Source organism: Camelina sativa, chromosome 9, assembly GCF_030686135.1.
Source record: "Camelina sativa cultivar CO46 ecotype springtype chromosome 9, ASM3068613v1".
In the NCBI taxonomy this organism is placed as follows: domain Eukaryota; kingdom Viridiplantae; phylum Streptophyta; class Magnoliopsida; order Brassicales; family Brassicaceae; genus Camelina; species Camelina sativa.
The window spans coordinates 23,794,133-23,809,528 of NC_141888.1; the positions used below are offsets into that span (position 1 = coordinate 23,794,133).

Below are 15,396 nucleotides of genomic sequence, written 5' to 3' on the forward strand. Positions count from 1 at the left end.
ACATCGCATTTGCATTAATACTTTAGTTTAAACAGAGATCATCATCCAATAACTTTCGTATACTTATAAACTGACTTCAATCAAATACTATGAACTAGTATTTACTACCTAGACAACAACACTAGTCTACCAAATCAATAAATGAGACCACTACAAACCACAAGTATACAACAAACAACAAGAAATTGACATTTTTGATGCTAATGGAATCGATTATTTACCTTTCACTGGCTGATTGTTGCTACTTGTTCTGTGATTTCTCCTTATGTGAGGCTTTCATGAGGTGACGCTGAGGAAACTCATAAACAACAAACAACTACAATGTTAAACTCGCTTTAACATACAAGAATACGGATAGCAGATAAACCTATAGTAATAAGTTCAATTTGGTTGCCTTACCATGTAGGGATTGACTAACGGTTGCTATCCCTTTCGAAATCCGAACATATGCCAAAACTTTATCCTTTGAAATCTGCATCCCCAAAAAAAATTCGTACAATTGGAACCAAGTTTATGATAGTCATAAAATCAGAAACTAAAAGGAGAGAGATAATAAATCTAAACCCTGAATTGAACCCCAATAAACTAAATCGAAACCCTAAAAACTAAATCGAATCCCTAAATCGTAACCCTAAATCAAAATCCAAAACATATTATGAAACCCTAAATCGAAATTAAAATCAGAGGGAAAGTGGTACATAAACACATATACTCAACAATCGAATCATAACTCAGAGACAAATCGATCGAATCACATAAACAAATCCCTTAAAACCCAAAAAAGATAATACATCAAAAAAACTATACCATCTACCATCGGAAACGAAGCACGAACACAGACCTCTTTCTATTGCAACCGGCGAGAGCAAATTGACGGCAGATTTCCCTATGCTTCAGGCAAGTTTCTAGGAAAACATCCTTCGGAATCAAACCGCCGTCGAGAGAGAGAGAGGATAAAGAAAGAGAGACGGAGATAAACAAAATGAGTCGAACCCTCGATTTTTTGGTCTCACCCTACAAAAAAACATCAGCAAATAAGACGGCGCCACGTGTTATGGAGGACGGACGAATTTACGTCCCATATGTAGATACGTTTCTTCGTTATTAATATGATTTTGATTTAAATTTCGCATTTTTATTATAACCCTGGTAATACTTGTGTTACTAGGCTAATAATAAAAATGACGTTGGGGCTGTGGTTTATCCATTGCTGTTGAGCACAAATCACCGTTTTTGTTAACACTCAACTTGTCAACACGAGATTTGTTGTGTATCCGGATTCCTTATTTTGTATGCATTGGAAAAACTGCTGTGAAAAGAAAAAGAAGCATCGTTCATCAGTTCTTTATGATCAAATTTTGGCTAATATTGTCGCATAAAATTCTTGAATAAAGTAGTCTGTATTTTGTCTAATATTATTTAAAATATGTCGTTAAAGCATGTACACAATGAAGTTTAGTATCTAAAATATCAGAAAAATAGGAACAATATACGTACATATCCATTAAATAAGCTTTAATTAGACCTCCAGACTCATCATCTCGCCTATCTTTGTCAAGTTAACTTCATCGTCCACTGCTCCCAGGTCAAACAAATCCATCAAGGCCTGAATAAGGCTCTTCTGTGAAGGAGGATGTGAAGAAGGATCCATAAAATTCAAGGATAACAAGTCCTTCACACCCAGCCTTTTCAAGGCCAGAACTGTGTTTACGAGGTTTGCTCTATACAATCTCAGGAACCTCCTGCGCTATTAAGCCACTGTAAATTTCTTGTGTGTATGGCCTGAACTATTTACCAGGCCCTGTTGTACCTGGACGACGTGCTCTCTGGTCAGCACTTGCCATGGATATTGGGGGCACCACCAAGGAGTCTAGACGAGTTTTTGGGTTGTAGTATTTCTCCATGGAGAAACGAGGATCAACGACGTAAACAATCCCGTCGATGGGTAGAGAAGCCTCTGCAATGTCCGTGGAGACGACGATCTTTCTCACGGGATGTGGTGTGGGATCGAAAACCCTCTGTTGCATGGCAGGCGGCAGGAAGGAATACAGTGGCACGACTTTGACTTGATCTCCGAGCTTATGGGAGATTCTGCTGCAAGCATCTTCAATCTGTTCTTCCCCGGTTAGGAAAACAAGAACATCACCGAGTGGCTCACACATGTGATGTGAATCTAGATAAATTTGCGTATAGCAGCCTCGAAATAGTCAGTCACAGGCTCTCAAGTATAAATGATCTCCACTGCATGGAGCCTACCTGTTGGGGGTGGATCCTCACTCCCACAAAAGGCCCGGTCCAGAAAAGGTCCAAATAAGTCTGCAAGCTAAGGAAGGCTATTTTGGTCTTTTCAGGAGATGAACCAATACGATTACCTATAAATACGGACGTAAGGCGTTCGAGAAAGGATCTGCGAAAAAGAGGAAAGAATACGATTACAAAGAGGACAAGCTCTCTCTTGTTCAAAGTATAGAATCGACAAGCTCGTAGCTCGTCCATAGTATTTCTTTTCGCTATTCTTACTCGTCTAGTCCACTTTATAGTCTGACTTATTGTGCTTCGGCACCGAATTATAAAGAGAATTTTGATCCCCTTCTTACCAAACTAAAACTTTCTAATCGTGACCGATTCAGACATCAACAATTTGGCGCGCCATGTAGGGGGAATCAAGTTAAAGTTTTCTTGAATATTCAAAGGACGGACCTACTAGAACTAGACGAGATGACCGGACTCACAAAATTTGGACGCAAAGAGATCGGATCGTCGAGAGGAACGATAACCCCATGAACGGATCAGGTAGAGCCAACCATCCTTCCGACTCCGGATGCCCCAAGAAAGGCTGTAATGGCGGAGAACCCAGAGACACTCATCATTGCGACGAACCTAACAAGCTCGGCAAACGCAGAAGCGATGCAGAATCCCGCATAACTCATCCTGCTCAATAATCAGCCCGTCTCAAGTATAGACGAGCTATCTTGTGGGATACTGACGCGCCTCGACCAAAAGGAGCAACGAACCAACACTCGTTTGGACGCACTGACCGCGGCACAAGTTAGCTCCCAGGAAGAAATTGACCATCTTTACGCTGCTCGACAGAACCCAACAAAACTCCTCTCGATCGGGACGATGATAGGACCACAAGTGCGAACCAACTAGCTAGGATGTAATCCCGCCACGCAAGTCGACGAGCTAGATAATAGAGTAAAGGAAGCAGAGTTGAAGGAAATGAAGGAGAAAATGCAAGAAATGGAAACGATATTTCATAAAGCAACGAGCAAAGCACCATAGGTGGACCTTGTGCTCGAGGCAACACAACTGACGCCATTTTCTAGAAGGCTCACGACTACACCAGTACGACGAACGGTCATGCCAAGGCTAGGTTACTATGATGGCACAGTCGATCCATGAGACTTTCTACTTACCTTCGGAGTGGCACTCGGCCCATGATGCCGGATCATGTTAGGTCTTCGCTGAGCACTTGACAGGAACAGCCCTGAGCTGGTTCTCGCGACTCGCATCTGGATCGATTGACAGTATCAAAGACCTTATAACAGAGTTCCTGAAGCAGTTTTCTGTCTTGATGGAGAACAAGAATTCACACGTCGATCTTTACTCCCTGACTCAGGAGCGCCAGGAATCACTCCAATTGTTTATTGGACGATTTAATGAGGTTGTAGTAAACGTCTAAATTCCAGATGCAGCAGCCATCGTCGCACTCAAAAACGCACTGTGGTACGAATCTCGATTCAAGGAAGAGCTATCCTTATCGCACGTAGAGACCATAGATGATGCATTATGTCGAGCCGCGAAGCATATCAAGGTCGAAGAAGAGAAGGCCATCTACGCTAAGAAACATGCGGTGGCAAAGAATGTCGTAGCAAAAGAACCAACGGTTGTAGCTCCAAAAGTTGACCACGTCGAGCCCCGACAGCACTTTACTCGTAACCAAGATCGAACTCGTCAAACCTTTGCGACCGGCGAGGATGCACAACCCAACTTACTATGGAATAAGTACGTTCGGAAGGAAGGTGGGGAGAGTAGCGCGGCACAATACTGTGATTACCATCATAGTACCACCCACGTGACCGAGATATGCCGCTACCTCCAAACTATCCTGATGGAGCGATACAAAAAGTGTGCGATAATCGTCGAGTCTGATATAAGTAAGACGACGCGGCTTGGAAGAAACAATACTAAACGAGCCGAAAACATCACCCGTAAATTCATAAAGGATTCCAAGCAACTCGACGATCAGAGTGGAGACGAGATAGAAGTACCAGACGACATCGTTCACGAGAAGCGACCGCGTTTAGAACGACAGCTCGAACAACATCCTACGACACCGAGGCATCGGATTAACATGATCATGGGTGGACTGGCAGGATGCAACGACTCGGTAAGATCGATAAGGGACTAAACCAAAAAAGCCGAAATAAAAAAATCCTAGCTATCAAGGGTTGAATCCCCAAACACGTCGATATCCATCGATAATAGCGATCTGGAGGGATTGGATCTCCCGCATAACGACCCCTTAGTCGTCGCACTCCTAATCAGTGAAAGCCAGGTCACGAGAATTTTGATCGACACCGGAAGTTCAGTCAACGTCATCTTCAGAAATGTCCCGGCACAAATGGAAGTCAGCGAGTGCGACATCAAGCCGGACTGCCATTCTCTAACCGGCTTCGACGGGATTTCATAATGTTAGTTGGCACCATCGACCTACCAGTCTTCATTGGGGGAACAGCACGGTACTCCCGGTTCGCTGTCATAGACAAGCCTACCGTTTATAATGTTGTCCTCGGAACCCCGTGTCTTCATAAGATGCACGCAGTCCCGTCGACATATCATCAATGCATCAAGTTTCCAACCTCAAAAGGCGTGTATACGTTACGCGGTAACTAGCAAGTTGCAAGGCAGTGTTTCCTCATTGAACACATGATTCGCACGGCGAAGAAGTTATAGCAACCAAAGCGCCAGGTCGGTGACAACAACCCATCAATGCGTCGCTGCAACAGAAGAAGTAAAACTTGACGAGACTGATGCAAAGCGATGTGTGAATAACGGGACAGAGATAACTCGAGAATGCGCGATGAGCTGGTCCTTTTTCTTAAAGTCAACATCGCGACCTTCGCATGGAAAATGATTGACATGAGAGGAATCGATCCAACCGTTACGATCAAAAAACTCCTCGGCGCTGGGTCTATCATGGAGGTAAAATACCCTGAGTGGCTGGCTAACCCAATCATCGTCAAAAAGAAGAACGGGAAATGGCGAGTCTGCGTAGATTTTACCGATCTTAATAAGGCCTTCCCAAAGGATAGCTTCTCATTACTTCGGATCGACCAACTCGTCGAGGCAACTGCAGGCAACAAGCTCTTGACCTTTATGGACGCCTTTTCGGGATACAATCAAATCCTCATGCATAAGGATGACCAGGAGAAGACATCATTCATTGCTGACAGAGAAATCAACTGCTACAAGGTCATGCCTTTTGGCTTGAAGAACGCAGGAGCAACTTATCAGCGACTAGTCAACAAGATGTTCGCCGAGTAACTCGGCAAGACCATAGAAGTATACATAGACGACATGCTCGTCAAATCACAGCATGCTAGTGAGCATATTACTCATCTCCGACAGTGCTTCGATACTCTGAATAAGTACGGGATAAAGTTGAATCCAACAAAATGCACCTTTGCCTTCAAGTCGGGAGAGTTTCTTGGCTACCTAGTAACTCGGCGAGGCATTGAAGCAAATCCAAATAAAATAAAGGCGATCATCGACCTACCATCACCGAGGAATGCCAGAGAAGTAGAACGACTAACTGGACGAATCGCCGCCCTAAATCGATTTATATCCAGATCGATTGAATGGAATAAAGCTTGCCACAACACATTCAGCAAACTGAAGAACTATTTATCAATGCCCCCGATCCTGGCTAAGCTGGAGCACGGCGAAGTCCTATTCCTTTACATTGCGGTTTCAGCGTCGGCAGTCAGTAGAGTGCTCGTCCAACACGACCGAGGGGAACAGTGACCTATCTTCTTTATAAGCAAATCGCTTGACAACGCCGAAACTCGTTACCCGACAGTCGAGAAGGTTTCCATAGCAGTCGTCACTTCAGCAAGAAAGCTCCGACCGTCCTTTTAGTCACACACCATCGCTGTCCTGACCAACCAACCTCTGCGATCTATATTGCATAGTCCAAACCAATCTGGCCGACTGACGAAGTGGGCAATCGAGCTGAGCTAATACGACGTCGAGTTCCGCACCCGCCCAGCCGCCAAGTCCCAAGTCTTGGCCGACTTCTTAATCGAATTACCACTAGAGGAAACCGAGCCAACACCCACCAACCCTTCAGACGGACAGTTGACCTTGCATGTTGATGGTGCGTCTTCCCACCTGGGCTCCGGCATAGGAATCCGATTAACGTCTCCAACCGGAGAAAATTTGGAGCAGTCATTCCGCCCTAGGTTCAAGGCAACAAATAACGTCGCCGAGTACGAGGCACTCATCGTTGGACTTAAACTCGCTAGCGGGATGCAAATAAAGCAGATCGGTGCTTTCTATGACTCTCAACTCGCCGCCAACCAATTTAGTGGAGAGTACAATGGTAAAAGCGAACCAATGGCTGCTTACCTCGACGTAGTGAGGATCCTATCTAAGCGTTTCGACGAGTTCGAACTCATCAAAATCCCCAGAGAGGATAACGCTCCAGCCGATGCTCTAGCAAAACTCGCTTCAACATCAGACCCTGATCTTCGACGAGTTATCCCAGTCGAAAGCATCGATACCCCGAGTATTAAAGAAGCTCAAAGGGCGACCTGCCTTGCCCTTCATCAGCCGAACGAAATCAGAACCACCTGGAAAACTGCGACATCAAAAGAGCAGTTCGAACCTCCTTCAGACGATGATAAGACAGATTGGCGAGTCCAGATTCCCGCCTATCTGGCAGATGGTGATGTACCGACCGATAAATGGGCTAAACGAAGGTTGAAAACGAAAGCTGCCCACTACACCTTGATGAAGGAACACTTACTCCAGTGGACTGCATCGGGAGCCTTGCTATTATGTCTACACGGTGACGACACATAACAAGTCATGATGGAAACTCATGAAGGGGCCGGAGGTAACCATTCAGGAAGACGAGCCTTAGCACTACGAATTAAAAAGCACGGCCACTACTGGCCAACAATGATATCCGACTGCGAGAAGTGCCAACGACACGCCCCCATCATCCATCAGCCAACTGAACTACTACGAGCTGGCATAGCCCCATACCCCTTCATGCGCTAGGTGATGGACATTATCTGCCCGCTACCCACATCAAGACAGAAACGCTACATCCTCGTCCTCACCGACTATTTCACAAAGTGGGTCGAAGCCGAGTCCTACGCCATCATCAAAGCCAAGGACGTCCAACTATTCATATGGAAATTCATAATCTGCCGACATGGGCTACCATACGAAATAATCACCGATAACGGCTCGCAGTTCATCTCCCTCTAGTTTGAAGATTTATGCGAGAATCAAACTAAGAAAATCAACACCGAGATACCCGCAGGGGAATGGACAAGCAAAAGCAACGAAAAAACCATACTCGATGGCCTGAAGAAAAGGATGGATGCCAAAAAAGGTGCTTGGGCCGACAAGCTTGACGGAGTGCTCTGGTCCTACCGTACGACCCCGCGACAGGCTACGAACCAAACCCCATTCTCCTGGGCCTATGGGATGGAAGAAATGGCGCCTGCCGAGGTCGGCAGTGTACAAGCCTCCGATGGACAATGCTCGTCAAAGACACCAACCTCAACAACCATATGATTATGGATCGGTTCGACGAGCTCGAAGAAGAATGCGACAAGGCGCTCCTAAGCATTTAGAATTATCAGCTCGCCGTGGCTAAATACTACAACAACAAGAAAGTCCATAACCGACACTTCGACAAAGGGGATCTCGTCCTCTGGAAGGTCTTTGAAAACACCGCCAAGCCAAACGCTGGAAAAATGGGAGCTAACTGGGAAGGACCGTACCAAGTATCCAAAGTCGATCGCTTTGTTTTCTGGGTGGAACCTTTCACCTGGTAGCTTATTCTATTCCATGACTCGTTTTCGTCTTTTGTATATTACCGTTGATCTTATACCGTTCGATTGGTCGTTTCTCCTCGAGAAATTGCGCCTTTTACTCTATAAATTAGCCTTCCAAACCACTCATGTCTCACCACTTTGCACCTTTCTTTTCTTTCAAGAGATAGCTTATTTGTTAGACAGGTGAGGTCGCTTCGATGCCTATAACAACGAGGTCGGTGTGGTTGAGGAGGGCCTTAGAGCGGCTTGCTGCGAGATACATTCGCTCTCTGAAAAACCGAATTGAGAGGCTGAGGGCCTATATCATAGCTACACGCCGCTAGTTCGAGCGTCATTTCCAATTCTGCCGTGTAGACGGGACCGTGGAACATCTCGAGCATATGATTGCCGGTGGACTCTTTATTTCGAAATGGAGGAGGGACCGGCTGCTAGAAGAGCGTTCGCGCTGCGAGGCGCTATTAGCCAAGGCGGAGGTTCCTGGTCTCAAAGAGGGTGATCTTGAACCTCTTACGAGGAGACCATTCGAAGACCATGCGGAGTTCGCAGCTTGCCGGGCTCGCATCGGAAGGTAGCGTCATTACATCATTCAGTTGGAGAGTATGGACCATATGTTTGTGAGAGCAGCCGCGTTGAAGGAATCTGCTCATATCTCGAGAAAATGGTCACTAGGGGTGCGGACGTTCCGATTAACATGCTGGAAGGGTTTTGGGGAGAATGCCAGTTCTGGCAGGTGAAGCTCGGCGAGCTCGAGTTTGATGAACCCTCTGATGCCGACCTAGGGATTGAAGGCTGAATTTGTCCTACTCGTGGTGCTTGCTTGTTTTGCTAAGTTTTTTTTGTGTGCCGTCATGGGGTCGGCTCCTCTTATCTTTTCTAAATTTGCCGCGTTGGGGTCAGCTCCCGTTGCAAACTATTGCCGGACTAGGGGTCGGCACCCTTAAAATTTCAACGCGATTTTCCTTGTCATATTTTTGTGAATTCGCGCTGCGCTTTTGATCGTCAGTTATTATTTTGACTAGATATTCTGACTATTCACCTGCAACGCGTGATGGTCAGCTTACCCTTGAATTGTGAGTAGCGACTCGGCTGTTTTTTCTGATTATTCAGTTGCGATGTATGATAGTCGGCTTATCTTTGAACTGCGAGTAGCGACTCGGCTAATTTCTTTGATTATTCAGGTGCGACACATGATGATTGGCTTATCATGAACTGCGAGTTGCGACTCGGCTTACATAGAACATCGGAACGTTGAATCATTACCGGGCCAGGATAACGGCTGTATAAATTGTTCTTCGCATTGCTTTCATAAGTTCAAGGTAATGGAAATAGGGTTTCTTTTCTTTTTGAGGAAAAAGGAAATTTGTATTATTAGCAGCTGTGTCCTGTGAACGGGACTGCCTACGTACCTTCCGATCAGGAGGGTTCAAGCCGCTTGTAGTTCACATTACTTGACCAGAAATATAGAGAGCGGAGTAGACAAGCTCGGAGTAGCTGCACCGGAGGATATGCGACATCGAAGCTCAGAAAAGTTCATCTCGTCGGAACTGGAAGACGAACTCGACGAGACGAGACTCGCCGCTGGAGATCCTACCGTACGACGGTTAGATCTGGTCGAATCATCAGAGTCGGATGAGGTATTTTGGCAAAGATGGCTTGCCGCATAAGAGTTAGACGAAGTGGACCGGGGGGAAGCCATAGGAAAGTTTTAAGGAAACCAAAAAAATAGACGAATTAGAGGACAAGAAAAGCGAATACCTGGAACGACGAGCAGAGAAAACAATCGAGGAGATGAAATGAGAAAAAAATGAAGGAGAAGCAGGTGTTTATAGGAGAAAAAGGGAAGATTCCCGATGCGTCATCATTACAAATCTAGGTTTAGCCGACGTTACAACTTTCGGATGTCACGCGCACTGGGATAAACGCGTGACAATTTGACAGCTTCCCTCGAAAGATGGGATGTATCATGCGCGACTCTTCACTTTCCTGAAGTTTTTCCACCCAAAGACCTTTCGGATGCTTGTTATTTTTCCGCTTCAGATCCAGTTCGCTACTCGAATCAGGCCAAATGTCGGAATGAAACGAAATTTGCCGAACGATCGGACGAATCCGCACAACTATGAACTGAAGGCGAGGGGGGGGGGGCGGGAATACTGTTGGGGGTGGATCCTCACTCCCACAAAAGGCCCGGCCGAGAAAAGGCCCAATTAAGTTTGCAAGCCAAAGAAGGCTATTTTAGTCTTTTTAGGAGATGAACCGACACGATTACCTATAAATACAGATGTACGGCGTTTGAAAAAGGGATCTGCAAAAAAGAGGAAAGAATACGATTACAAAGAGGACAAGCTCTCTCTCGTTCAAAGTATAGAATCGACGAGCTAGTAGCTCGTCCATAGTCTTTATTTTCGCTATTCTTACTCGTCTAGTCAACTTTGTAGTCCGACTTATTGTGCTCCGACACCAAATTATAAAGAGAATTTCGATCCCCTTTTTACCGAACTAAAAGTTTCTAATTGTGACTGATCCGGACATCAACATTACCTGGGACTTTGGTGAGAGGCACATTATGACCGCCAAAATAATGGCAGAGCTTGTGGGCGTATAGGGTTGAACTCATCACAACCAGCTTAAGAGAAGGCCGACTAGTCAAGGCTTTTTCAAGAATACCTAAAAGCAAATTCGTTGCTTTACTTCTTTCGTGGGCCTCGTACAGAATGATCGCTTTGTATTTGCTAAGAGCAGATCCACCATTGCTTCTCTAAGAAGCATTCCATCTATAAGGTACTTGAGCACGGTTCCAGAGTTGCTGCAATCGTCGAAACGGACTGTGTAACCGAATTCTTCACCGATCACCGCATCCATCGCTTCAGCAACTCGACAGGCCACAGACATCGCTGCAACTCTACGAAGCTGCGTGCACCCAATCAACCTCCCAGTCCTAGGATTAGGGTTTTCATAGACCACAATTTCTAAAACGAACTGTGGGATTTTTGTTATCTTACCACTACCCATATTACCCACCAGTATCACCTTCTGTTTTCCTTCAATGCTTGGAGAAACTCGTCTTTGTGTACCCATACTGGTAGGTTCCTAAGTTCCTTTTGTATTCCGAAATACCTCACAGAATTCTTCACCATATCCATTCTCTGGAACAAAACATAAAAAAATAACAAGTTAGTAAACCTGTATTTATAACCTATGATACAGGAAATAGGAAGAGTGGATGTGGAAGTTTAATAGGATTTGATTGGTGGAGGTTTGAGTTGTGTGTTGGCAAGTTGGCTGGAAATGAGAAGAAGAGCTGAAGCTTTATAAACATCTAAGATCATTTTGTAGAAAAATCAAAATTGAAAAAGTTGTTGAGTTTCTTAGGTTTCTCTTATCTCTCTAGTTCTGGGTTTGTAAAAGTTGATTCATACTTAGTGAAGAGTCCTAAGAGGTTCTTACAAGATGAATTAGAAGATTCTGTGTTTTATGAATGTTGGATCTTCGTTTGGTGTTGAATATTGAATTGGAATTGTTGTTTGTGTGATCAATTCTGTTGAGCTATCGTTTATTCTTTATCAACCTACGAAAAAGCCTATTTTCCTTTTCAGAGAGTATTTTGAAAATTTTATTTTCTGGAACGTACTTAAGGAAAGTAAATGAGTACAACAGCAAGACCATAACACATCATAAGTTCATTACAACTTCTGAAATATTTGTCTAGGAGCTGATTTAATGGATAATGTCAAATTGCCATCTCAAAGGTAACAAATGTCTACGTGCATCAAAGAAGCTAGAATTTGGGAACGTGCTGTTTTTCTTGTGCATTCTTATGTTTATGATTAATAGGAATGTTGTATTCATATTGGTTTAATAGGAAGAAGTCGCCGGAGAACGGAGAAAAAGGGGAAACCACAGGCAGTCACGGAAAGGAGAAACATCAAACTTATCTGTTCAAAAATCAGTGAGTTGCGGTAGTTTTGTGTGGGATCTTGCATAGACTTTTGAGTTTATGTACAGATCTATTGTTTGCTTGTGTGACCTAGAATAGAAGCTGCATATTAGTCTCATAAGAACTTAGAATCGGTTTGCATATTTAAAATCCGGACTTGTTCTTGATGAATCTGACTTAGAAATGAGAAGTAAGCACCTAGATCTACATTGTTTATGTATTTCTTCATCTCATATTCCATAAAGATCGCTGGTTTACACGCATATAGATTTACTTGCATTTTTGCGGTTAATCATTCTTGTGGCTCTGATATGCTCAAATTTACCCTAGAGCTACTCTCTCAAATTAAGAGATCACTGCAGTACTTAGGGGTCAAATTCCACAAGGACTCAAGACTACACAATAAATTATAGAGTTTTTTAATAATGCTAAACAGATTAATTTGAATTGAAATAACAAGGCAAAATATTAAATAAGGCTGTGAAAATTCAATAGATCAAAAAGCTAGGTCTAGAGAATTTCTCAGGAAATTACAAAATATTAAATCAAGAAATAAATAGGATTCAAGCAATTAAGAACAGATCTAGAACTCTAAACACTTTTGTAAAATAAATCAGTTCTCACTGCAAATAATATCTAAATTTAAAACCTGAATATCCAAATCTCTTTGTAAAATTCTAGGTTAAAAATCAGCTTTAAAAAAAACAGTTTAGATTGTTCACAAAATTACTAAATCAAATCTCTTTGCAAGAAGTAATTTTGCTCATCAAAAGGTTTTATCAGGAAAATCAATTATATTCTCATATCAATTTATTTTCCTAGGTTATTAATTCTAGATGGTCAATCAAGGATTAATATGAAGAACAACATATGATGAAGATCTAGAAAGATAATGAATCCTAAATAAACAGATGTAATAATTCATAAAAACCTTATAAAAAACCCTGAACCTAACAAGCAAACTACTCAGACATATTGAATGAAGAACAAAACATAATTATGAATAATAAGCAATAGATATTAAAAGAGTAAGAAGGAGTTTAGAAATTCTTCTCTCAAAGAGTTCAGATCTCTCTCCAATAGCTCTCAAAAATATCTCAGGGTTGCAGGAAAATAATAATTGCTAGAAAAATAACTTTTTTTGGTTTGTAAAACCTAAAAATACTATTTATATGTCCTAAAACACGTCAGGGACTTGTGTTGCAAATATGGAAAACTTTGGGGCAGATTTGTAAAACTTCCATATTGGCTTCTCTCGTTGGCTAAACATGGTGTCGATCGATGCTAAGGCAGTGTTGATTGATGCTAAGGCAGTGTCGATCGACACTCCCTCTCTGTTCGGACTCCAAGTTCGTTTCTTCTGAATTGATGCTATAAAATGATCCAAATTGCTCTATTTTGCTCCTTTCATGCCAAAATCCTAGAAAACCTGTAAAGACTCAAAAACATCCTAGAAAACACATCAAAAGACTCTAAAAGACTCATTATATCATTGTTAAAAACCACAAAAACCATGATATATCAGACTCTCTCGATGATTGCTGCTTCTAGGCATTTAAAACCAGATACATGTGTAATTCTATGTTTGTTTGAGTACTTGTCTGTTGTTTGCTTGTTGTGGAGAGTTTTTATCACAATTTGTTTGACTTTACTTATGCTTGTCTAGCGCTTAGGTTCTAATTTCAGATCTGAAGTCTTAGTATAGTAGAATCGACATTCTGTTCCACCGAAGTTTTTGTGTGTCCCTTGAGCTACCATAGTGGTACTGACAAGCTGGACATCACTCGGAGTTTAGTTCGCGACTAACCCGAGGACCGCATGATGATGTAGCCAAGATTTGGTGTTGGTAACCTTTGTGGTTTCTTCATCTGTGACATGTGGAAGGGAACCAAATTGTCATGGGCCCTAGGAGATAAGCGTCTAGTAGTATCGAGTCATTGTCTTGCTTGTTTGACTTATTTTATTACTTGATTGCTTGATGCAGCGCATCTTAGGCTTTTCTTCTTCTATTTCCTTTTTCTCATTGGGCTTTGTTTATGTTTGCGTTTTTCTTGGGTTTTACGTTTTGTTTTGCACTTTCTTAGGCGGTTTACAACCTAGGGTTTTATTTGCTTCTTATGTATAAATTCTCTTAGCTTCAAGGAGGAAGACACATTTTGATTGAATAATATTTCAGAGCTTTAAGATTCTCTATTTCTTGTTTATAGGCTATTCTTTTTGAATCAACGATCTACAAGTTTGTCTTTTGTTCGGTATTCTTTGAATCAACGACAAGAAGAAAACCCCTTTGTTCGGTTATTCACGGGAATCAATGAACACAAGGATTTCTATCAGTTACGCTGTGCCATTGCTTCTTGTTACCATTTTGCTTCTGCATTGCTTGTTGATTGTTTCTTTGCTTTTGAAGGGTAGATGGGGGACGGGGTTAGATTGCATAATAGGAGGGTACCTAGCTCACTGAGTGATAGTAGATTACTCATGACTCATTTTTGTTTTGCAGGATAAAGTCCAAAGAGAGTGTAGACAGAGGGCAAACATAGGAAAATCGGATGGGAAATCTTTGTGCTATTTTATAAAAATATAGAAAAATAAAATGATGTTGTGTATATAAAAATTATATACTCTTCTATTATGTATTTTTGGAGTGATTCCATTTTTGGTTTTATTTTTGTTATCATTTATATAAATAACATATTATTTTTTGCTAATAAAATAAGACAATTTTGGGTCAAATTGGTCTATACAACTGCTATAGATTGTTGAACCTTCGACTATATTCAAATAATCATGGAGGTGGTATTCCTTCAAAACTAGGGTTATTAACAAGACTTGTTACATTATATCTTGGATGAAGCAATCTTAAAGGGAAGCTTCCTGTTGTACGAACCCATCTTGGACTGGCTCATACGTCTTGAACCAAATACTATCCTGGTATGTTCAAATTAAACCCTAGAGCTATTCTCTCAAATTAAGAGATCAATGCAGTACTTAGAGGTCGAATCCACAGAGACTCAAGATCAAACACAATGTATTATAGAGTTTTCCAATATGCTAAACAGATTAAATTGAATTAAAATAAACAATGCAAAATATTAAATAAAAGCTGTTTTAAATCAGAAGATTAAAAAGCTAGGCCTAGGGAATTTCTCAGGAAATTATGAAATATTAAATCAAGGAATAAATAGGATTCAAACAATTAAGAACAGATCTAGAACTCTAAACACTTTTATAAATTAAATCAGTTCTCACTGCAAATAATATCTAAATTTAAAACCAGAAAATTCAAATCTCTTTGCAAAATTCTAGGTAATAAATCAGCTTTAAAAACAAGTTTAGATTGTCCACAAAATCACTTAATCAAATCTCTTTGCAAGAAGTAATTTT

The 15,396-nt window shown here is 42.1% G+C and overlaps 1 pseudogene; it reads right to left on the minus strand.

Moving 5' to 3' along the window:
* Positions 1-241: 241 nt before the first annotated feature.
* Positions 242-11,218, minus strand: LOC104715365 (putative pre-mRNA-splicing factor ATP-dependent RNA helicase DEAH2; annotated as a pseudogene).
* Between the last annotated feature and the right edge of the window lie 4,178 nt (positions 11,219-15,396).